We start from the raw sequence: 25,888 nt of genomic DNA, 5'->3' as shown, positions 1-25,888 counted from the left end.
TTATAATCCTGAGAGTTTGCCATATATTCTGAATGCTAAAACATCTTAGGTATTTTGTGTAGTTTGCTTTTTAATATCTTAACCCTAATGTCAATTCTTCGTGGATGACAGCTATAACAATCAAATTTAAGCATACTAAATGTTGTCATTTAAAATTTTAATGGTGTAAATAATTATTATAAAATACATTGATTTCTCATTGTCAGTGAAAATTACAATGCAATACACAGCAAGCTTTTAACTGAGTGAAAATGGTTTTTATAGTGTCAGTTTATGGCATTGCATAAATAATTGTCTAAGCAACCAATTATATGTTTATTAGGGAAACATATGGCAAAACAACTGAAAGGTTAGTGTAAAATGTTTATATTGTTTTCTTTTTGAACATTTGTGTTACATTCAAATGCTGGTATTTCCAAGTTTATATTTATTAATATAATGAGCTCCAATTGGGAATATTTTGACATTCAAATACAACTAGAAAGTATTATATTGACTACAAAATCCAAAATGTGACACAGTTGTAAATTTTTTTATGAACACATGCATCATTATACTCTACAATAATTTTTTTCTTGCAAAGTACAAGGGCACATTGAAATCCTATGAATCACAGGAAACATGCAAATGGCCACAGGGTAAAACCAAAAATTACAAAATATCCCTGATAAGTCCAATGGACCTTGAAAGAGGAGGAGGGAGGCATCCGATAGCCAATTAATGGCACTTTAGACTTCAAGAAATATCCTGAAAGTCCAAGGTCTGAGGAGTAACAGGGTTCTCAGAGCCACAGTGGTATCTCAAGATATCATTTCGTCATTTAGACAAAGTGTCTACTGCTAATTACTGCCAACGTTTTATTGCTTTCATCTTCAGGTATTTTTAAGCTCAGTTGGCCCATTTGGTAATGCAAAGCCCTCTAAGCATCGACTTTGTCCTCCATCCAGCCTTAGCTGCTATACAGTATAAAGGCAACCTTCACCTTTTTGACAAATGTATTTACAGATTATGTTTGAAATTTAAAATAACTCAGTATATAGAGCAGTGTGCATGTGTGCATGCATTAATTTTATTCTATACCTGAGGGATTTTATGTTACATTTGTAGGACCCTAATTAAGAATATACTATTTGGAGGTAGATAATTAGCATTTGAAGGTCCTTGACTGGGGATTCATACTTCAGAAATCTTATACAAACTCTTTATACATCATTAAGTAAATATGCAACACAAGGCTCAGACTTAACATTAAGAATATTAAAATGTTTTATTTGGGAAGAATAAGGGATGTTCAGGATATATGGTTGTCTAAAAAGAGTGTATAGTACATTCACACATCATACCCACAATTTTTCTCGCCCTCTTCTTTTTCTTAATCAAATATTCTGATACCTGGAACAAGTAGAAACATGGCTGGTCCTTCTATCAAGTTATACTTTTATCTGCTTTAGAGTAAACTGAGAATTTCAAAGTTCTTGTAAAAGTGCTTCAAATAGACCGGGCGCAGTGGTTCACGCCTGTAATCCCAGTACTTTGGGAAGCTGAGGTGGGCGGATCACGAGGTCAGGAGATCGAGACCATCCTGGCTAACACGGTGAAACTCTGTCTCTACTAAAAATACAAAAAAATTAGCTGGGTGTGGTGGCGGGCTCCTGTAGTCCCAGCTACTTGGGAGACTGAGGCAGGAGAATGCTGTGAACCTGGGAGGCAGAACTTGCAGTGAGCCAAGATCGCGCCACTGCACTCCAGCCTGGGTGTCAGAGTGAGACTCCGTCTCAAAAAAAGAAAAAAAAAAAAAAAAAAGATGCTTCAAATAAACACCAACACTATAACTTACATTATGTGGTTTTTTACATGCTTGGTGATAAATGTTTGTATGTTTATCAGAATACATTCTGAGGTCTACTTCCATTGTAACATGTTCCACGACGGCAGGTTAGAAAGAAATTTTATACAGACACCGTCTGTCTCTATTTACTAAAAGAACCTGACAATTGTTCATTGCAAACATTTGCTTAGCTTAATACACCGCAACTCCTCCGATTGTCAATACCATATTAAATTTATACGCAATAAACACATTAATACATATTAACACTTAAAGTAATAACAGAACACACTAAAAATGGATATTTAAAGACAAGCAATATAAATTAGTGTTATTTACAGAAATTCTGAGCCTTAAAATGAGAAGCTTCAAATACAATAAGCACACAAATCTAAATTTCATTTTACAAAAACAACACATTGTTCAAATGATTATAATTGTAAGTAGTACATTAATATGTATATCCTTAATTAACGTACAATATTGATTATAAACCACTTGATAGTCACAAAACTTTTAAATGAATTTGTACTTCAATAATTACATAGAATAATTTATGTATCTTTCTTTTTATCTTAGTATCATAAACTCAGAACACGTGCACTATCATTGTAACATGTTCCACGACGGCAGGTTAGAAAGAAATTTTATACAGCCACCATCTGTCTCTATTTACTAAAAGAACCTGACAACTAAAGAAATGGGTGTCCTTGGCCATGTTCTGCTACAGACACTCCTGCACCAAATCCTCTGGCCTCCACATCTGGCATGCTGATTACGGAAGAAGTTTTCATCTTGTTGATGATGTTTCACCCTGTTGCTGCCTACTTAATATCTACTCTCTTCTATTTCCTTACCAGCAAATTTTCCATTTTGTCTAGGGTAACATTGTGCCCAGGTGATAAACTGCATTTCTCAGACTCCTTTGCAATTCAGTCTAGTCATGAGACAGAGTTATTGCAAATGAATATTTGCTAGGGATTTCTGGGAAATTTTGTTTTCTTGATGTAAGTATCACCTCTTTGTCTTCATTGCTTATTTATTCCTGTAACTATTCTGGCAGGGATTGCAAATATGAAGCCACAGATGGAGCATGACCATACAACCATATGTTATTAAAACAAGTAAAAGGCTTCTATTCTACTCAAGATGGTCAGGCAGAAACATAGAAGGAGATTGGGATGTTGGTGATACTATAGAGCCTCAGCTGAAACTCCAGACTGCTTGCCTTTGAATATTTCTTTATGTGAGGGGTCACTGGTAATAATTCTATTACTTGTAGCCAAGGAAAATCCCAAACTGCTCTAAAAGTCATGACAACTTATTTTCATCCTACGTGTCAAAAACAGGACCAATATTAAATCATAGTTCACTAGAAGACATTTCCAATAAAATATAAATTTACATAACATTTATTTTAATTTTTATAAGGAAAATACAAGCATCCATTAACTTGCAGACCAATTTCCAAAGGAAGCAATTTTAAAAATTTACCCATGATAATCTGAAATTCACATTTTGGGGGGCAAAAACTAAACCAGTCATAGAGAATTAGTCTCAGTCTATATATATATATATATATATATATTTTTTTTTTTTTTTTTTTTTTTTTTTTTTGAGACAGAGTGTCGCTCTGTCGCCCAGGCTGGAGTGCAGTGGCCAGATCTCAGCTCACTGCAAGCTCCGCCTCCTGGGTTCACACCATTCTCCTGCCTCAGCCTTCCGAGTAGCTGGGACTACAGGCGCCCGCCACCTTGCCTGGCTAGTTTTTTGTATTTTTTAGCAGAGATGGGGTTTCACTGTGTTAGCCAGGATGGTCTCGATCTCCTGACCTCATGATCCTCCCGTCTCGGCCTCCCAAAGTGCTGGGATTACAGGCTTGAGCCACCACACCCGGCCTCAGTCTATATTTTGAACATCTGTATTTATTTTGTATGGATAATCTAGCTTTGAATAATATTGAGGATAATAATAATTGATGATGATAAATGAAATCATAACTTTACTTTTGAACATTTATGTAGCACACCATGTACTTTTACATACCCATTATATTTATACTTATAATAACTTAAGTGAAATATTTATTTTCATAATTTTAAAATAAAAAATAATTGAGGCTAAGAGAAGTCAATGACTTGCTAATTATGGCTGCTATGTTAAGAAGTCAAATTTCACACATTCCCTCATTATTCTGAATTGATTTCAATTCTGAAGTTAGACTATTCTTTTACTTACCTTTGTTATGGTTCTAGGAAGAATTTGGAAGAAAAGTTCATGTGAGTCAGTAATAATGGAGTTAAAACAAGAGTGAAAAACATGAAAATTATAAATAGAGTTAACACTCTGAGGGAATTGGTGAGTTGAACGGGCAAGAAGCAATCCACTCGTACTTTAGGCCTCTGGAATCCTGGCAGGACGAGACCCTTGACCACTGCTGCTTAGAGAAGTGGTAAGATAAGTGGTATTTATTTGTTTATTTATTTATTTATTTATTTTTAAGATAGAGTTGTTTTTTTTTAATCGTACTTCTTTAGATATAGGAGTTTTGAACTCAAATACACAGGAGAAAATAAATTAAGATTGTGCTATCCTGCAACTTATTACCAGTGACATATTGCAAAGTGAAACAGCCTAGAAAAGAGGATGGGAGAAAAGGGAAACGAGGGAAGGAAGACAAAGAAAAGGAATTAAGTTGAACAAGTGGAATTATTTTTCTTTTTTTAGTTCTTGGGAACTATGAGGTCCTTGCAACCACAGATCGTTTCTGCGGATTATTTTCCAAACATGTCCAAAATTGAACCAAAACAGAGACTCCCTTAACAACCTGAAAAGGTGCAACATTAAAAGCTATGATTATCCAGTAGCAAGTGTTCCAGCCTTCAGTTGCCAGCTGCTCCCACCTCCTATGCTTAGTTAGCAGGATGAAAGCATCTTCCGTGTGATCAGTATGCGTGGAGGTGTGGAGGCCAGAGAGTTTGGTGCAGGAGTGTCTGTAGCAGAACATGGGCAAGAACACTCATTTCCCTAGGCTTGACTTGTTTCCATAGCAGACTTTAGGCCTAGTGGAATTGTCTTACCTGAATTCTGCAGGGCAATCTTGCCCATTGGACTGGGCAGTCTGACTTAAGCACCACTTGGACTATTGTCCTCTCCTGGGACCCCATCTTGTCTGCACCTGTTTGCAGGACAACCTCAGGTGCCCTGGGACCCCACATCATAGCTCCTGTGCAAGTAGACCTTGCCTGAATGGTGAAGAAATCTGGGGGTTAACCCCCATGGTCATGCACCAGCCCATCCACTTCCTGCCCATATTGCAGCTTCCCACAGGCCCACAGCAACCAACCACATAGCTTTACTAGCATGTGTGTGCATGGGCAGGTTTTGCCATCCTTGCCCTACCAGTGCATATGTGTTTATGCACCTTGCTCTGCCACTGCTGAGGCAAAGTTCACTCGGACCCTATACCCTCACTAACCTGCAATGTAGTTATAGCCTTGGAAGACACACAGCCAGCCAGCCCAGCCCCACCAGTGACCTACCCTTGCACCAACTCTGCTGGAAGAGTGAAACTAGGCAGTGAGAATAACAGATCCTCCCACACCCTGAGCAACCACCCCTGCCTGTGGCACACAGAAAGCATACACAGTCCTGTTCCTACCAGTTTCCTGACCTCATGATAACACCACCACCAGCAGGACAGCGCACAGTCACTAGCAGGGATTCCTTGTCCCACCCACCATGATGCCTCTGCCACTGTGGTGAATGCTCACATAGAGGCAGGCATCCTGGCACCCACTAGCACCCTGCCACAACCTGTGAGCCTGCACTCCACTGCACTGCCACTGCCACTGCTGCTAGCAAGTGAGAATGAGGACAGATCCCACTGCAACCACATTGTGAAATGCTCTGGCTGATACCACCCTCAGAGTATAGTGGCCAGTTGTCCAGGAGCAGCTTGGCCCCACCACTGCAGAGGATTTTTACCCTTGAGTATTCAGAAAACAAAGTAGGGGCTAATTCAAGACACCCAGAGTTAGAGCACATAGTCCAGAAGTTGGGAGCTGAGCGCTGACCCCTAAAATCTTCCAAAAACAAAGCCAGTAAGCTGAACCCACCTTATACCACAATCAAACCCTTAAGGTAATTAAATAAGATAAAAGGGAAACAAACAAACAGACAAACAAAAACAAAGGTCAGCAACTGCAAAGACTGAAGAATCATCAGCCCGCAAAGATGAAAAAGAACCAGCACAAGAGCTCTCTGACAACTCAAAAAACCCAGATGCATTTTTTCCTCCAAATAACCAAACTACCTCCCCAGAAAGTGTTCTGAGTCAGGCTGAGATGGCTGAAATGACAGAAATAGAATGCAGAATATAAGTAGAAATGATGATCACTGAGATGGAAAGTATGTTGAAACCTAATCCGAGGAGGCTAATCATAGTAAAACAACAAAAGAGCTGACAGACAAAATAGCCAGTATAGAAAAACAATGTAACCCATCTGATAGAGCTGAAAAGGCCACTACAAGAATTTTGTAATGCCACTACAAGTATTCACAGCAGAATAAGCCAAGCTGAGGAAAGAATCTCAGAGCCAGAAGCCTGGCTCACTGAAATAAGATAGGCAGACAAGAATAGAGATCAAAGAATGAAAAGGAATGAACAAACCCTCTGAGAAATACAGAATTATATTAAGAGAAGAAATTTAGACTCATTGGTGTCCCTGAAAGAGACAGGGAGAGTGTATGCAACTTGGAAAACATATTTTGGGATATCATTCATGAGAGCTTCCCCAATCTAACTAAAGAGGCCAACATTAAAATTCAGTAAATACCAAAAACCCCACAAAGATACTTCACAAGATGATAATTGCCAAGACACATCCTCATCAGATTCTCCAAGGTTGAAATGAAAGAAAAAAAGTGCTAAAAGCAGCTCAAGGAAAAGGTCAGGTCACCTACAAAGAGAAGCCCATCAGACTAAGAGTGAACCGTTCAGCAAAAACTCTACAAGCCAACAGAAACTGGGGGCCAGTATTTAACATTCTTAAAGAAAAGAAATTCCAACCCAGAATTTTATAATCAGCAAACTACACTTCATAAGCAAAGGAGAAATAAGATCCTTTCCAGACAAGCAATAGCTAAGGCAATTCTTTACCACCAGACATGCCTTACAAGAGCTCCTGAAGGAAGCACTAAATATAGAAAGGAAAGACTTTTACCAGCCAGACAAAAACTCACTTAAGTACACAGACCAGCGACAATAAAACAACCACACAAACAAGTCTGCATAATAACCATCTAATATCATAACAAGATTAAATGCATGTATATCCATATGAACCTTTAATGTAAATGGCCTAAATGTCCCCGTTAAAAGACATAGAGTGGAAAACAGCATAAAGAACCAGGGACCATTTTTATGCTGTCTTCAAGAGACTCAGAGACTCATCTCACATGCAATAACAACAATAGGCTCAAAATAAAAGAAGAAAAAAAGTTACCAAGCAAGTAGAAAACAGAAAAAAGGCAAGAGTTGCAATCCAAATTTTAGACAAAACAGGCCTTAAACCAACAAAGATTTTTTAAAAAAGCAAAGAAGGACACCACATAATGATAAAGGATTCAATTCAAGAACAACATGAAAATATCCTAAATATATATCCACCCAACAAAGGAGCACCTACATTCATAAAGCAAGTTCTTACAGACCTTTAGAGAGACTCAGACTCCCATAGAACAATAGTGGGAGACTTCAGAATCCCATGGGCAGTATTAAATCATCAAGGCAGAAAATGGACAAAGCATTCAGGAACTAAACTGACTATTGGACCAAATGGACCTGAAGTCCTGTCTTTGTTGGTTTGAAGTCTGTTTTTTAATCTTTGTTGGTTTAAAGCCTATTTTGTCTAAAATTTGGATTGCAACCCTTCCTGTTTTCTGTTTTCTATGTTCTTAGTAGATTTGTCTTCATTCCTTTATTTTGAGTCTATAATTCTTATTGCATGTGAGATGAGCCTCTTAAAAACAGTGTATTAGTCTGTCCTCTTGCTGCTAATACAGACCTGACTGAGACTCTGTAATTCATAAAAGAAAGAAGCTTAATTGACTCACAGTTCTGCAGGACTGGGGAGGCCTCAGGAAACTTACAATCATGGCAGAAGGGGAAGCAAACACATCCTTCTTAACATGAAGGCAGCAGAGAAAAGTACAGAACAAACTGGGGAAAAGCCTCTTGTAAAACCATAAGATCTCATGAGACTCATTTATGATCATGAGAACAGGATGGGGGAAACTGTCCGCATGATTCAATTATCTCCACCTGGTTCCTCCCACAACACATGGGGATTATGGAAACTATGATTCAAGATGAAATTTGGGTGGGAACACAGCCAAACCCTATCAGACAACATGCCAATGAATTGCTTGCCACTCTATGTCTTCTAATTAGGACATTTAGGGCATTTCTAAAGAACTCATCACCCAAAAATAACAGAATATTTTTCTTATTGCCAAATGGCACATACTGTAGAATTGATCACATAATCAAACACAAAACACTCCTCAGAAAAGGCAAAATAACGAAAATAATAAGGACCACTCTCTTGGACCACATTGCAATCAAATTAGAAATCAAGACTAAAAGTTCACTCAAAATTATACAATTACATGATGTCACTCTCTTCTAGTTCCTTTCTTACATTTTTGGCTACTGTGGGGATAGTAAAAAACAAACTGTCCTTTTGCTATTTCCTGAAAAATCAGTGTTTACCATAAGTAACCCTGCTATTGATCCTATATCCAAAATATCTCTCATATGTTTTTCTTTCCTTCAAATGAATTGTTTTCTACTACTATAAGGCCACATCTAATACTCATAACATCATGCATGATTATATTCATTTATTTTTGATATCCATTTCCCACAAAAACATAAACATTGTTTTTTACAACAACTAAATTATATTGTATATTTATAGGTAAAACAATGAAAGCTGTGCTCAAAAAAATGTAACCTGGAATCGTTCTTTATTGTCTGGCTCTGAGAAATATTTTCTAGTACCATTTTCAGAAGTTTTTCCCTGGAAAATGTCGTTCCAGCTATGCAAAAATGGCTTGCAATTATGAAAATGTGATATGCTCTAGCACATGTGACTTGTAACATATGCTGTTCTTTTCCTGTACTGCCCTTCTTCTGCTCCACCAATCAGGTTAATTTCTATTCTTTCTTCAGTGGTCAGCTCAAAAATTACTTTTCCCAGTAAACGTTATTCTAAAATAGTGTTAAGCCCTTCTTCACAGTTCTATAGAGTTTTATATCTACTTGCATTATATCAATTAGTCATACCAAATTGTAGTTTTCTAGCAATTTTCACAATATTAATAAAAGCTATTATTTGAGTGCTTTCCATGCAAACATGTATTTTTCTTAGTAACCCTGTGAGATGGGGTATGTTGACATTCCTGTATTATAAATGAGCAAACTGAGGCTCAAAAATGGTTAAGCAACTCGCACAAAGTTTCATGTCTACTGAGTGACAAAGGCAGGACATTGTATCATGAATTTTATTCCATTTTCATATTCCTCTGTAAAAACCTCAGCAACCAACATATTGAATTACTTATAGCAGGGAGCTAATGTGTGTTTACCAAATGTTGAATGAGATAGGAGAAATACAGTAATAGACATGGGAGCATGCAAATATCCAGTTAAGTACTTATTGGAGTTGCTCTATCATGTCTGCTTAATTACTGTTCACATGAGAGGCATCAACATTTAAAGGTTAACAGCTCATGTGCAAACTCACATATGGCAAATTCTCCATTTTTTTTTTCTTTTTACTCTCAGGTGGGAATGAATTTAGTTGACAGCCAGTTATTTAATTTACATATGTAGCAGAAATGCTAAGGAAGAATTGAGCAGAAATGTAGAGAGGATCAATGAAATCATAAAATAACATTCCTTTCTTTCTATCCTGAAAGTCTCTAATGATTCCTCTGAACTCTCCAGTGGCATTATTTTCTAATCCTGGAACCCTTTATCATTTTAATGCTTTGGGAAGACACATTAAGTACATAATCATAAATCACAGTGAGAAGGGTAGAGCAAGAACACTTTGTAGGCTCACTGGTCCCAGTGTCATTTTTTAATGAGAAGATGCTTCTGTGTGTTTAAATAATAAGAGAAAGAAGATTCTGAAGGAAACATGAGCAACTTTCATTTCAGTTGTTATTTTACATCAAAAATTACATGCATTATCTAAAAATATTTAAATTGATAAATTTAAATTTTAAAAAATTAAAACTTTATATTAACAGTTTATAATTCTTTTACATGTAAAGTTATACAAGTTATTTTCCTCATCAAGCTTGTCTTACATATACTATGTTCATTGATGACTTTACTCATTTTCTCCATTTGCTGAAAATGTTATTTTCTTACCATATCATACCCTACCTGTCCAGGGTTTCATGAAATAATAGTCTTAACTGAGCTCATTTGAATTTTTCTAAGGGTTACAAATCTTTTCTATGTTATATAACACTTCATTCCTTATATTTACCTTGTTTTGTGAATTGTTTACTCACTTAATAGGCCTTCACTGTGCAACTATTACAAACCAAGCATTATGCTGGCATCAAAATATAAGGTGGTGAAAAAGACAAAACTGGGTGATGGAGCTAAGGAATGTGGGAAACAGTGAGCTGGAAAACTGTTCAGAATCATAGACTGGGCTCTAATCAAGAAACATTCCCAAACACCCGTGAATCATCCCTTTGCAATTTCTACCCAGTAGGATCAGGATACTAAGGAAAAGTAACTGCTATGTGCCTTTCTAAATGGGATAATTAAATGTGATTATATTATCCCCATTCTACTACTTTTATGCTAAATGCATGGATTCAGAAATCACAGAAGGAGGTGAGAAGTAGATAATTTGACAATGTCATATATAGATCTCTGAGTTTAATGGCATCCTATTGTGGTCTAATGTGGGGACCATCAAAAAAAATCCTCCACTTGGACCTGATGTCATAAGTGAATGGGGCAATGTGTCGTCTACCTAGAAAAATAATGAATCTACTTTTTGTGCTTACGTATGAAAAAAAAAAGAAATATTTTGAACATGAGGATGGATTCTGTCAGATTCTGTTGGTATTGTCAAAAGATTTGCTTTTCCTCTGTACCAGATATATTCTTGTGGAAGAATTACAAATTCTATTGGATTCGGATTGGTCATATTAATTGCTTTTTTGAATGAAAGGTGGGTTTGTAGTGCGTGTGTCACTTTTGAGCAAGAGTTGAAGAGTCTTCATGAGAGCCCGCTTTCTCTATTTTCCCATGTGTCACGGGTCTTGGTAATCAGAGACAAAGGCTGCTGTTTAGCTGGTGTACTGTAATAAAAAAGACTTGAAACAAAGCAAAAGTTGACAAGCAATAAACATTAAAATGTGTAAGAAATAAACTTTGGTTCTTGCAAGCTAATAATATTTTGCATGTTTTTTTCTATAAGTTAACCTAGTCTAAGCTGATAACGAAATCAAAACAGAACACACATTGTATATAACATCATGAAACTTTAAACGAGGAAAGATTTTTAAAAATATATTTTTAATTTTTGTGGGTATTCAGTAGTTGTGTATATTTATGAGGTACATGAGATATTTTGATACAGTTATACCATATGTAATAATCACATTAGATTATAATTATCAGGGCCACTAAAGAATCAGCTTGAAGGACTGATAGGTGAAAACATGGAAGTCTGAAGAGATAATCAAAAAAAAGCAAACACATCCATCTTCCCAAGAAGAATCTTGGGAGCTACAGAGGGGTTAAATACATACAAGCCTCCAGGGGATTAATCCTAGGGGCTTAACTCCTAATCCTGAGGGCTTCTCTGTATTTAACACCTTAAATTGCCTGGGGCCAAGTGTTGTCATTTGGGATGCTTTACTACTAGGACTGATATTAGAGTTGGTAACGGTAGTGTGAATAATTAATTATGATGAGGTAGAAATTGTAATCAATTTTAAAAATATGGAAAATTGGGTAACATTTGAGGATGAGGAAGTGGGATTACTTGGTGAGGATTCTATAGGTGTGGCCGCATAATATAGCTATGAGAGTTGACTGGTGGTGGTTGCTGATTAATCTTTGTTTGTTAGTATTTTTATTGCAATAGAGATTACCCAGAGAAGTAGGGTTAAATGATTAAGAATAAGGTTAGGAGAGATGGAATAAGGAAAGAGAAAAAGTGGAGCATAAGTAGACCTTTCTGGGCAGATACAGTGGTTGAGACTATGATCTGAAATTGGGCAGTGTTTTTGGTATTGTATTTTCTATTCAGATTAGATTTAGTAGGAGGGAGGCTATATTTTGGCTTGCAAGGAAGTTTGAATATGGTGTTGCATGGTGCATTGTGCTTGAGTAAAATCCTAATACATTGGAAAATTTAAATATTTGTGATTGGTATTAAAGTTTGAGGTTATTAATGATAAGGTTGAGTTATAGTGCCAGTGAGAAGCCTAGAATAGTCATGCCCAGAACTGTGAGCTTTGTATGGAGAGGCATAATTATTTGGGGAATTGATATTGGGGAGATATTGTTGGAGATTAAAATCTGGCAAAAATGATACCAACTGTTCAATGTTTAATTGAATTAATTAGGAGGGGATTATTTTTGTTGATAACAACTAAAGCTGTGAAGTGAAGTTGTCGTAGCAGTGCGAAGAAGATAATTCGAGTACTGTAGACAGCTGTTAGGGAGATGGCAATGAGTGTGATTAAGAGGGCTCAGGCATTGGTATATGATGTATTTGTGGCTTCAATAATAAGGTCTTTGGAGTAGAAGCCTTTCAGGAAAGGTATACCCCTGAGTGCGAGGCTGCCAATAATATGTGAGGAAGAGGTAAAGGACAGGGCATTAAATAGCCTACCTATGTTTTTAATATCTTGCTCATGGTTGAGGTTATGAATAATAGACCTGGAGCATATAAATAATATAGCTTTGAAAAAGGCATGTGTACAAATATGAAGAAATGCTAGGTAAGGTTGGTTAATGCCAGTTGTAACTATTATGAGTCCTAGTTGACTTGAGGTGAAAAATGCCACAAATTTTTTAAGTGCCATTTTGTGTTAGAGCGCAGATTGCTGTAAATAGTGTAGTAATAGCTCCTAAGCATAATGTGAGCATTTGAATAGGTATGTTATTCTCTGTTAGGGAATAACATTGGATCAGTGGGAAAATGCCTGCTACAACTATTGTGCTAGAGTGGAGTAGGGCTGAGATGGGTTTTGGGCCTTCTATAGCTGACAGGAGTTAGGGGTGGAGAGCAAATTGAGCTGATCTGATAACTGTTGCTACTAGAAAACCAATTAGTGGGAGAGTACTGGGGCTAGGTTTGAGGGTAAATATTTGCTGAAATTGTCATATATTGGACAAGAGAAATTGTGCTATTGCTAGGAAAAAGCCAATGTCTCTGATGCAATCATGTCAGACTGCTTAAACGGTTGCTGTGTTGTTGTCTGTCCTGTCATACCATCAGCCAGTTAGCAGGAAGGACCTAATACCTGTTAGGTTTTGACAGGAAGGTAAAGGTTAAAGAAAGATAGAAAGAGAGTAGGCAGCTCTACAGCAACACAGGTTTATTGCCAGCACTACCTGCGGAGGTGGGGGACCAGCTTAATGCCAGAGCTCACTGCTGCTTACTGGCTGGGGCAATTTATAGGTGCAGGGTTGATGCTCTTTGCGGTATGGCTTGCTGTCTGGGAGGATGTTGATAAGGATGTTCCTTCAGTTGTACCTTTGTCCGGCAGGGTATGCTAAGGATGTTCCTGTGCCTTGTGGTCAAGTGGTTAGGCAGGATGGTTCTCATGGCCCAAACCCCCGTGGAATGTTTCACTCTGATCAGGGTTTGCAAAGTGGTGCTTACAAAATGGTGCAGTTTGGACTAACAATACCTACCCCTTTCCATTCGATAAAGAGTTGGAATAGGTTGTTGGCAGTGACTAGAATTAGTATAGTAATGAGAAAAATGAGTAGATATTGAAGAATTGATTTATGTTGGGACTGAGTATATATATATATATATATAATATTGAGAATGCTATAATATATCATGTGACAAATAGTGCTATTGGAATGAATATTGTAGAGAAGTAATCTAGTTTAAAGCTGAGTGAAAGCTTTAGAGTTTGAACTGTCATTCAATGTCAGTTTGAAACAATAGTTTCTTGGCCTGCATAGATGAATCTGGTGGTGGGGATGAGGCCCGTAATAAAGGTACATGCAATGGATGATTTTACATCATTGGGGTACAAACTGTCTTTATAAATGCTAATTGAGGTAATAATAATTGGAAAAGTTAGTAGGACTAGTGAGTCAGCATAAAGAAAAAAAATGTATTTATTACTTTTATTTGGAGTTGCACAAACGTCTTGGGTTCCTAAGACCAAAAGATAAGTCTTATCCTCTAAAAATTAAGAAAGCCTTATTGTTAAATACAGAGGCATGAATTAGCAGTCCTTGCATACTTTGTTGGTAGGCAAGAAGTTATAGACTTCTATTATTAGATCCATAATCTAATGTTTTAATTAAACTACAGCTACATTATATAAACCCCCAAATTACCCCAACACTGCAGCTACATTATATAAGCCCCAAAATTATAGCTTGGGATTTAGTGATAATAGGAGAAGGGTTAGAAAATGTTTACATATTAGGGTATTTTCTGATGTGAAGGATGATTTAATATTATAAGTGTGATATGTGAATACTCTTCATTGTGTAATAATCAATATATACAGAGAATAAAGGGCTGCAATAGATTACATTCTACAAACATAATGGTAAGGTTAGATCAAGAGAATGAGGCTATGGTTATGAAAATTTCTCCTACTAGATTAATGATGGGGGTAGGGCAAAGTGAGTGAAGTTGGAGGTTGTTGAGATTCGAGGTTGGGCGAGGTTGGAGAGTCATAATGTGACTGTTATCGCCATGTGGCGGGAGGAGTGTTTGAAGGTCCTGGGCTAGCAGTATGGTTTGGCTATGGACTCATTCATAGTTTGAGTTTGCAACACTGAATGATATGGATGAGGTGAGTCAATGGGCAATTATTATGGTCGTTACTCCTAGAAAACTTCAGGAGGTTTGGATGAAGATGGCTATGACAACAAGTGCTATGAGGCTTTCAGAGCAGTAGGCAATGAGTCACTTTAGTTTGGTGCAGGCAGATGAAGCTTGTTATAATTATTCCTCATATGGATAGTATGAAGAAGGGGTAGGATATACATTCTGTTAGGAGTTTAAGGATTAAGTTGACCTGCATTATTCAATAGCCACCTAATTTTAGGAGTACTGCTGGGGGGGACTATTGACCCAGCAATGGGGGCCTGATCTTGGGCTGTTGGCAGTCACAGGTGGAGTCTACAGAGAGGTATTTTTACTATAAATGCTGTGATGTATCATAGTCATAAAAGACTATTGGATTAGGAAGTTGTTATTTCTTGAGCACTATATGATGTAATTAGTATATTTAGGGAGTCTAGGGCATTTGGGGTATAAATGAGCATTATGAGTAAGGGTAGAGATCCAAACAGCGCATAGCAAAAAAAGTATAGTCCTGCGTTAAGACATTCTGTTTGATTGCCTCAGCAGGTAATGATAACTATGGTGGGGACTAGTGTGGCTTCAAAGAGGATATAACATAAGATAATTTTGTGGCAGTAAATGTTATAATTTAAAATATTTGTAGGAAAATTAGTATTGAGATGTAAAGTTTTTTTGTTTGTTTGTTTGTTTTTTAATGGGAGTGACTCTTTGGAGAGAGATATTGGCTCGCTATGATTATGAGAAGCAATAGTCAGGCTGTTAAGGTTAGAAGGGGTGGTGATAATGAGTTGAAAAATAGGTTAGTGAAAAGTTAGATGTATCATCATTAAATTGTTTAAAGAAGCTACCAAACTATCTTAAGGGCATCTATGTATTTAACACCTGTATAGCTTCTCAGCCAAGCACTTAAAGTCATTCAAGGCTTCTATTGGTCAACAGGGCCAGCAGTTGGGAAGATAAATTGGATGCAAAACAGATAGTAGCTGGGACTATTGTCTATGTCTGCCACCATATGTGAACATTATGGCTTTTAGAGAATAATGGCTACAGCTTCACTTTTATCCTCCAAATCTCATACAAGATCCGTTTTAGAATATTTCTAATTTGGAATCCTAGAGGGATAGAGGGTCTGGGAAATCCAGTTTCCATCTTAACCAAGTTGATATTAACACATTCCAAGACACAGAGCATGCATTCAGCTTAAAAAAACAGTTTAGGCTGCCCTGAAAATCATTTTATAATACCACTTAAATATAAACACTTTCCAACTTACTCTTCCTTAACTTGCTGAGAAGAACAACTGCATAACACAATAATTATGCCAACAAGATTATATTTCTCTCAAGGCTCTTCATCTAATAGAGTTGTAACTTATATTTCCATGATTAAATCAAATAAATTAATGTTTATAATTCAGATTTCCAAAGCAGAAATGTAAATATAACACTCATGCTTAGTATCCTCGGAATATAACTTTTAACTATGAGTTTTTTTTGTGACCATAAAATTAGCAAACATTGTTTGCCATCAGAAATTGTATTTTTTTCACTTAAGTATGAAATATTTAGTATGGAAATTTGCTCACTTAATCTGTATATTAGTTCTTCATCCTAGTATAGGTTCTCATCAGGGGCTATTTTGCCTTACTCTTTCATATGGCTGCATTAAGAAATCATAATAAAATTGTCCCTGACAGAGCAGAATCAAACCCAAGGCAAAGTCTGATTTTGTTCCACAGTGGTTTCTCTTAAAATTCATGACCACAGACTTCACAGAAACTTGATATTGCTTAGAAATCTAACATGTCCCCCTGTGTTACCGCTTTTCACTCTTGAGACTAATTTACACTTTTAACCTTTTTTCTTAATATTTAATTCCTGTACGTCTTCTTTTTCAGCCATGGGTCTCATGTCAAGATTGTTTGAGAAAATAAAAGTATTCAAAGAGAAGCTCAAATTCTTAATCCCAAATTTCGAAGCCATCCTGTGCCTAAACTATGATCTTAGTCTTTTCTCCTGCTAAATGGAAGAATTATCCTGTTTCCCCTTGAAGTTCAAATATTACTTGCCCTCTAGATTCCAAAATTCAATTAACTGCCTGTTTTATATTTATTTATCTACTTCTTAAAATTTAACAAGAACTTAATGGAACAGATGACTCCTCTACCTCAGTTTATTATTCTGCCAATGCTCCTTGTTCTAAAATTAGCGCCGCTCTCTTATCAGCCGTTTGAGCCAAAAACTCAGTAGTCATGCTTGAATCCTCCCTGTATTCATCCAGCCCACCAGCAAATTCCGGTTACAGCTCCAAAATACATCTCAAGTCCACTAATGTTTTTCACGCCAATTGCTGTCACTCTAACCATGCCCCAATCATCTCTTACCTCAGATTTTGCAATAATCCATTGGCTTCATTTCACTTTGCCTGGGTATTCTTCATGGCTCAAATCCTGCTAATTTGCTTGCTCAGTCACTAGAGCTATGGGAACATAAAGAGTTTTCAAAGATGCTCTCTTAAGAACCATGACTTGTGGTGTGGAGTGATGTAACAGTGTTTTTAAGGCGCATCACCTCAAGGTCCCGTCAAACCCTTTTGGCAATAGCGCCCCCAAAAAACTTCTTTTTGTTAGTCTATTTGTGTTACTACAAAGGAACACCTGAGACTGAGTAATTTATAAAACAAAAAGAGGTTTAATTTGCTTATGATTTTGCAGGGTGTACAAGAAGCGTGGTACGGGCATCTGCTACTGGTGAAGCCTAAGGAAGCTTACGATCATGGCAGAAGGTGAAGAGGAGCAAGCACATCACCTGATCAGAGTGGGAGCAAGAGGACAGGGGAGGTTTCACACACTTTGAAACAACCAGATCTCCTGAGAACTCACTCTGGCGAGGACAGCACTAAGCCATTTGTGAGGGATCTGCCTTAAGACATAAACATCTCCCAATAGGCCCCACCTCCAACATGGGGGATTGTATTTCATCATGAGATTTCAAGGGGACAAATACCCAAACTATATCACTCCTACTTTTAGATGTTTTTGTAACCAGTATTGCCTACAAAATCTGTGATAAAATGTAGCTGCAAACTTAATGGGACATATTCAAATAGTCGTGTGGAAAAGGAAGTCACAAGCTTACTATCCCATCGTCTTAGACTGAAAGAAAACTCTCTCAAGAACACTCTCATCAAACTCTGTAGTGGTTACAGCAGAAGAGTAGGTTTTGTACTTGAATAAATATACATCTAGTGAATGTTATATCACTCACGTGTCTTATAAGCACTGCCTGTAAGTATGAGTGTTTCCTTAGGAGAACCTTCCACGTGATGCAGTAGAAGAAATCATATTTATCTCCTTTCACTACTTATCTTAGAATATTTAAGGTATTTTGTTCTGGCATCATTCCATATGACTACTGGTCATTAGCAGTTTTGTGAACTAAAATGTGTTGATTTGAAATTATAAATCCTATTTCTATGCATTAGCTTCAATATGGGAAGCACTGAAGTCCTTCTAAACATTCTGTTATATGTTCCACTTACCAATGTTCTGATTGTATGCCGCTGTTGTTAAACATTGAAAGTGCCATAGGGCTGGGCGCAGCGGCTCAAGCCTGTAATCCCAGCACTTTGGGAGGCCGAGACGGGTGGATCACGAGGTCAGGAGATCGAGACCATCCTGGCTAACATGGTGAAACCCCGTCTCTACTAAAAAATACAAAAAACTAGCCGGGCGAGGTGGCGGGCGTCTGTAGTCCCAGTTACTTGGGAGGCTGAAGCAGGAGAAAGGCGTGAACCCGGGAGGCAGAGCTTGCTGTGAGCTGAGATCCGGCCACTGCACTCCAGCCTGGGCGACAGAGCAAGACTCCATCTCAACACACACACACAAAAAAAAAAAAAAAAAAAAAGAAAGTGCCATAAAGGGAGGAACTATATCTGTGGTGCTTAGTATTTTATCTGTCATTTATTAAATCAGCAGCAGACAAATACATTTTCTAAATCAGTAATTGTTAAATGGATGAAAGAATAAATGGATGATGAACGAATTACACAACATATTATACTAGTAAAATTTGAGTTAGTGAATGGCTGAACTCCTCCTGTCAAATGGATTACCAATTCTTCCCTCTAGAAATATAACTATTGTAACGTGGGGATGCTGATGTCTGCACTACACATCTAGCAGGCAGTAAAAGGAAGGTATGGTTTGAATTACAGACTTGGAAATTATAAGCATATGAAAGAAATTTGAATCTGTTACATATCCAGGGAGAGAATGGAAAATAATTACTTGCCTCAAATAGAAATCTGGGTATTACACTGGCAGCAATTAATATTTATTGAGCAATTACCTTATGGCATGCATTGTGCCAACTGATTTTCATGAATGACCTAATTTATTCTCAGTTTTACAGGTGAAAAACTAAAGATTAAAGAGCTTAAATTTCACCTCCAAGGTGGTTATTTCTAACCGTAGAAGGCGAGATATAGAACACAGGGAGCTGCTATTTATAAGTACTCTGCTGTCTTATTCAAAAAGAATTGTGCCATGAAGAATAAGAGTCCAATAAATGGGAGAAAATTAGTATAATTTTATATGTTGTTTGTATTATGCCATTCTTGCATTGCTCTAAAGAAATACCTGAGACTGGGTACTTAAAGAAAAGAGGTTTAATTGGCTGATGATTCTGCAGGCTTTACAGAAAGCAGTGTGCTGGCATCTGCTTGACTTCTAGGTAGGCCTCAGGAAGCTTACAATCATGGTGGATGAAGAAGGGGAAACAGGCCCATCACATGTCAAAAGCAGGAGTAAGTGAAAGAGTATGGGGAGTAGGAGATGCCACATACTTTTAAATGACCAGATCTCACTAGAACTCATGAAGACAGTTACCAAGCCATAAGAGATCCACCCCCATGATCAAAACACCTCCCACCAGGCCCCACCTCCGGCATTGGAGAGTACAACACAATATGAAATTGGGAAAGTACAAATATTCAAACTATATCTGTGTTCAAGGCGTTGTCTCTTTCCACATTTAGAAAATTATTTTCAGTTACTTTGTCAGGTTCCTTTTCCCTCTTCAATTGAAAGTTGACTTTGAAAATTATTCAGTGGCTTGGATCTTGTTGTGTTTATTTATTTTTGCCAGGTCTTATCGCTTATCGGAGTTTAGGCTTAGCTCCCTAACTTCGTGAGAGCTATTAGCTATTTTTATGCACAGATTTATGACTTCTGATAATAACTGACTTCTAAGTAATCCCTCAAATAAAAATCTCAGAGCTAGCAATTTTGAGAATTATTAAGCAGACTTATTAATCTTCCAAAGTACATCTATAGGATTCCTCAAGAGGGCATTCTAGAAAATGCCCTCTTCATGCCACCTACTTGACTGCAGCTGTTTCTCATATTGCTAATGGAGCAAAATCTACACACTGTCATCAGTTCACAGAATTGGGCAAGTTGTGCCGATCAGTCTTTTCCTAGAAATGTTAGAAAACAGAACTAGAGAGTAAGACCTGTACTTCTAATGGTAGTTGAAATTCTAACATTTAAAAATAAGAGTCCATCAACATACAGGTCCAGCCAGGTGAAACACAAAGGAAAAGGCCGGTTTTTGAAAAGATAATACACTTGATTAGCATTCTTACAAAGATAAGCAGAGACCAGAGGGAGCAAGAGACCTGTTGACATAAGAATCCCTAATTCCAACTGGTTGTTGAGACCTAGTAGGATTTCTGTTGTTGAGTTCTGTGAGATGTTCCAGTACATTACAACAAATTCCTGTTTAAACCTCAGCTAGCCCAACTTACTTTCTGTTACTTATATTCAGAAGAGTGCTAACTATTACATGTTCCTTAGATAATCCTTGAGTTGCATTTCTAGAGTGAGACTCTGCAGTTTCTTTGGTTACTGGACACAATTTCAACCTGATGTCAGGAAAAAATATATTTTCTTTCTTTGCTTGCTCTATGTTTTAGCCAAAAAATTATTTTTTTATACTGGCGTCTATTGCACTATCCATCACAGACCACTGTATTGTAGCCACTTATGCGTGTTTATCTCCTGCAACACTCTTTACCCCTTTCCTTGAGGTCAAGACAATATTTTACACATCATTCTATCAGTGCTATTATCTAGAGTAGTTCTTGGCATACAGATGGGGCAAAATAAAATATATAGTAAATTGCGTTGTATGATTTGAATATTTCACTTAAATTATAAATACATTAAAGGGTGAAAGTGTTGGTATTACTTCATTTAATCCAATAAAATTTGTAATGTGTTCAATGAACAGTATAATATTAGTTCCCAGAAAATGACCTAATTTATCCTGATCAGGTCATTACTAAATAGTTTAAGAAGCTGTATATTAATGTAACTGCAATTTATGATTTTATAAATAAATTTTAGTGTGCCTTTAACTACAGGCTACATTCCAAGTATTATTGTAAGAAAGTGATTCATGCATGTCGTGCTTTGCAATAACTTTCTTCAATTATAAAATGACTTTGTTTTACAGTTTATCATGTGACCAGGCAGTTCATAAACTTCTCAGTAACAGGAAAATTACTGTATATTAATTCAAAATATGTTTACAGTATATGAATCATTAAAATGCATTTTAAATTATGTTTCACCAATTTGGAGCAGTAATTGAGTTATATTCATCTGACAGAGTATTATGGGGTTTTTTTTTCTTTTGTTTTTCTACAGTTTGTCAGCCCTTGGATTATGAGTGTTAGCACAGTTTTGACAGCAAGATATTTCATCAGAATAAGGGAAATACTTGACAGAATGAAAGACACCTAATAATTTTAACCAAGGAAGAACTAAGGAGTCTGCATTAAGATGGACATGGATTTACCAAAAATCAGCAAAACAATTAAAAGAGAAAAATGTCAAGTAAAAAGTAAAAAAGAATTACATTTATGTTAAGGTCACCAAAAAGTAATTCTAATACTTCACCAACAAGTAAGTAAATAGTTCACAAATACAAGAAAAAAATAGAAAATAAGACAAGACGGATGATCAAAACACAGGGAAATGATCAGATATCAGGTTTTTTCATTAACATAGTAGACAATTATTTTATTTTTTCTCATTTGCTCTCCAAATCTCACCTAAGAGAGAGTCAAAAGAGCAAACATAAATGAAATAATATAACACAAAACAAAAAATATGGAGTATATCTGTTATAAAAAGAAGAACATGAGAAAGGAGTAATCAACACATAGGATATTTTAGTACCTTATAAAGATGAAAACCTATGGGTAACATATATTTGTCTGTTGTACCAATTATCTTGATGACCTCCTATAGTCTACTCTACTGACAGGAAAAATCCTACAAGAGTAACACTATCATATCAAACTCAATTCAGTGGGACACAAGGCTGATCTTTTTACTTTGTCAGTTAGCTATGCTGCTGAGCTGTCTCTTTGCTCCTATCCCCTTTCCTTCCCTTTATAGCATTTCCACATCAACAAACTTAAGAAGGGGGACCAGACGATACTCCATTAAAAAAAATGTTTGTTCAAGAACACACACTTACATAAAGATAAAATCACCAGTTCATACTTTTAAAATGAGAAATTGTATGATGATTATTTGTCTAGATTTTGGCCAGTCATCTTACTTTGTTCTCTAATAATTTGTTTAACAGGTTACTTTTTTCTTGTATATTTTGATATTAATTGCTGAGCCATTGACATCTGTCTTTTTCCTTGTTTCTCAAACTGTTATTTGAAACTCTACATATCATATCAAACAAAATCCACTCTATTGTCAGCATAATATTGCCCTCATGTAAAAGAGAGAGAGAGAGAAACAGAAATATGTCTCTATTGTTTAAGTTTGGTGTCATTTGAAGGATTCAAACACAATAGATTAGAGCTGACATTGGATATGGCAATGCGAAATACTTAAGAATTGCACAATTGCAAAAATATGGAACCAGCCCAAATGCCCGTCAATCAACGAGTGGATAAAGAAATTGTGGTAGTTATATAAGATGGAATAGTACTCAGACATAAAAAGAAATTAATTAATAGCATTCACAGCAACCTGGATGCGATTGGAGACTATTATTCTAAGTGAAGTAACTCAGCAATGGAAAATCTAACATCCTATGTTCTCATTAATACGTGGGAGTTAAGCTATAGGATGCAAAGGCATAAAAATGATACAATGGACTTTGGGGACTCTGAGAGAAAGGGTGGAAAGGGGGTGAGGAATAAAAGACTACAAAATAGATTCAGTGTAAACTGCTCAGCTGATGGGTGCACCAAAATCTCACAAATCACCACTGAAGAACTTACTCGTATAGCCAAATACCACCTGTTCCCCAAAAACCTATGAAAGCTAAAAAAAAAAATAACCAAAATAGATAAGCATTGTCAGAATACTACTTCATGCATTTTATGGCTCTTTAATTGTTAACAGAGGTAGATACTTTACCTAAGTCAGAAATTTTTCTCATTACTATAAACAACAAGAATAGCAGTAATAATTTCTGGAAAGCAAAATGGGATGTGCTGAACAGTAAGATTTTACATTTCATATTATGTTCATCAGACCAATTTGATTTGTGTCATATGCATGTAGGACAGCCACATGTAGTCAGATTTATTTTATTTTATTCTATTTTATTTTTTCTTTGAGACGGAGTTTCACTCTTGTTCAGGCTGGAGTGCAGTGGTGCGATCTTGGCTCACTGCAACCTCCGCCTCCCAGGTTCAAGTGATTCTCCTGTCTCAGTCTCCCAAATAGCTGGAAGTACAGGTACTCGCCACCAAGCCCAGCTAATTTTTGTATTTTTAGTAGAGAAGGGGTTTCGCCATGTTGACCAGACTTGTCTCAAACTCCTGACCTCAGGTGATCCACCCATCTCGGCCTCCCAAAGTGCTGGAATTACAGGCATGAGCCACCATGCCTGGCCTCAGATTTTGTTTTTAAAGAAAGAATCATTAGCTAGATATTAATAGCATCAGCAGGCTGACAAGGCATATAATTGAGGCGAAAAAAGTCTGGAGAAAAGTAAAGACAAAATATCAGAACAAATGAAATTCTAGGACTCAGAAGCACAATACTAGTAGATACAATTTTCCTTTAGAAATTTCAGAGACTTTAACCTCATCGTTATTGAGATAGAAGCAATACAAGAATGGGTGACTGTAATTGTTGAGTGGAAGCAAAATCTGAAGGACTAGTTTTATGGGTCAAAAAGAAGTAATAATTTCTGGCAGGTAGATATAACATTCTCATTATATTTTATGCTTTTACAAAAACTGTAAGAATGTTCTTTTCAGTCTCATATGCTGTATATTTATATCTGAAATCAGAAAAACATGTTTGTTAAAATTGGGCCTCCACCACTTATTGTCCGTGTGAAATTTGAAATTGTTTTTGTTTAGTGTTAGTTTTAGCATTGGATAAATGAGAGTAAGGAGAGCATCTAGTTTACAGTAGGAAAATTAAATAATATGTTTTATGTTTATCACAAAGAGTCCAGAAAAGAACTTATTCTAAAGAGAGAAATAGAAATTAACTTTAATATCACCTTGATCAGAGATATTGCAGTGTAAAATACAGTATGTAGAAAAATATTAAACTCTTGGTAAAACATTTTGTGATACAAATTCCAATACATCTTTACTATCCTCTATAATGTATTAATTTAGAAAAATGTTGGAGAAGCAGTGAACTAATGCATTCTTCATTAGGCAATTTCACATACACCAGCTGATTTGCAGCACACCAAAAATGTGCTATTTTTGTAATATGGAAAATGAAATCAGAGCAGTATTATCCTACAGTTAATAATTACAGAGTCATGAACTGAAGCCAATTTTAGTTTTAATCCTAAACTCAAAATTCCATAATACCTGTTACAACAGCTATAATACCATGCTGTCTGTCAACAGGGAATAGCAAATGAGAAAAGAAAAGCAACTTCCTTGATCCCTATGTTCATATTTAGCTATAAATCCACCTCTACATCAAGTTCCCTCAATTTTATAGGAAATGACCTCCACGTTAACAGAACACATATTTTGATACCCTCTTTGAGGGTTCTTTGAGATTTGTTCTTTGAGATCTCAAAGCTGGTCTCCTTGGTGTGCCTTACTGATTATCAGTAACAGGGTAACCTGTTCCCTCTGGTGCACATCAGCAATGAATATAAACGTGATGATAATATTGCTACAAGTAGTGGCAAGAACGCATTACACACCCGTCTCTTGTAATGCATATACACATATAGAGTTTCTCAGATGAATGTTTCTGTGATATATTTGGAAAAACATTTAACTATATGAAAAAGCTATCCCAATGTGAAGTAAGAAGGGGTTGATCATGAAAGTATGAAGTTGTATAAATAGGAATTGTTTGAAAAGACAGATATCTGTTGTAGCGAAAAGATGCAGGGTTTCAATGCCATGGTAGTTATTTTCTTTACATTAAAAAACAAGAGATCATGTTTGATGATAATTAAGACCAATTTAATAAAATAATAATAGCATTGCTTTATTTCAAGTACCTCACCAACTTATTTCATAAAATTTGCCCCCTCTTAGAATCTCATAGACATACAGTAACATTTCAAATTTTAAACTATACTTATTTATTCTTCAGTGATTGAATGATAGGTATTTTTGACAAACACGAATGATTTCAGATCAAGTTTTGAACATTATTTATTTTTCATCCTCTAAATACATGGGTATTTTATAGTTTTAGTAAAATATAATAACTCTTTTAATTATGACTTTATTTCTGAAAAATATGTATTTAAAAACAATAGCTATGATCTAAAACGATTTTGCTAGAATGCCACCAAAGGAATTTAGACAATAGGCAAGCATAATGCAATTTACAGCATTTTAACATGATTTTACACTACATAAATTTTTAGTGATGGGGCCAAAGTACTATGTGTAGCTGTGT

Source organism: Chlorocebus sabaeus, chromosome 3 (assembly GCF_047675955.1).
Source record: "Chlorocebus sabaeus isolate Y175 chromosome 3, mChlSab1.0.hap1, whole genome shotgun sequence".
Lineage (NCBI taxonomy): Eukaryota > Metazoa > Chordata > Mammalia > Primates > Cercopithecidae > Chlorocebus > Chlorocebus sabaeus.
Note: the sequence above shows the minus strand (reverse complement) of the source record.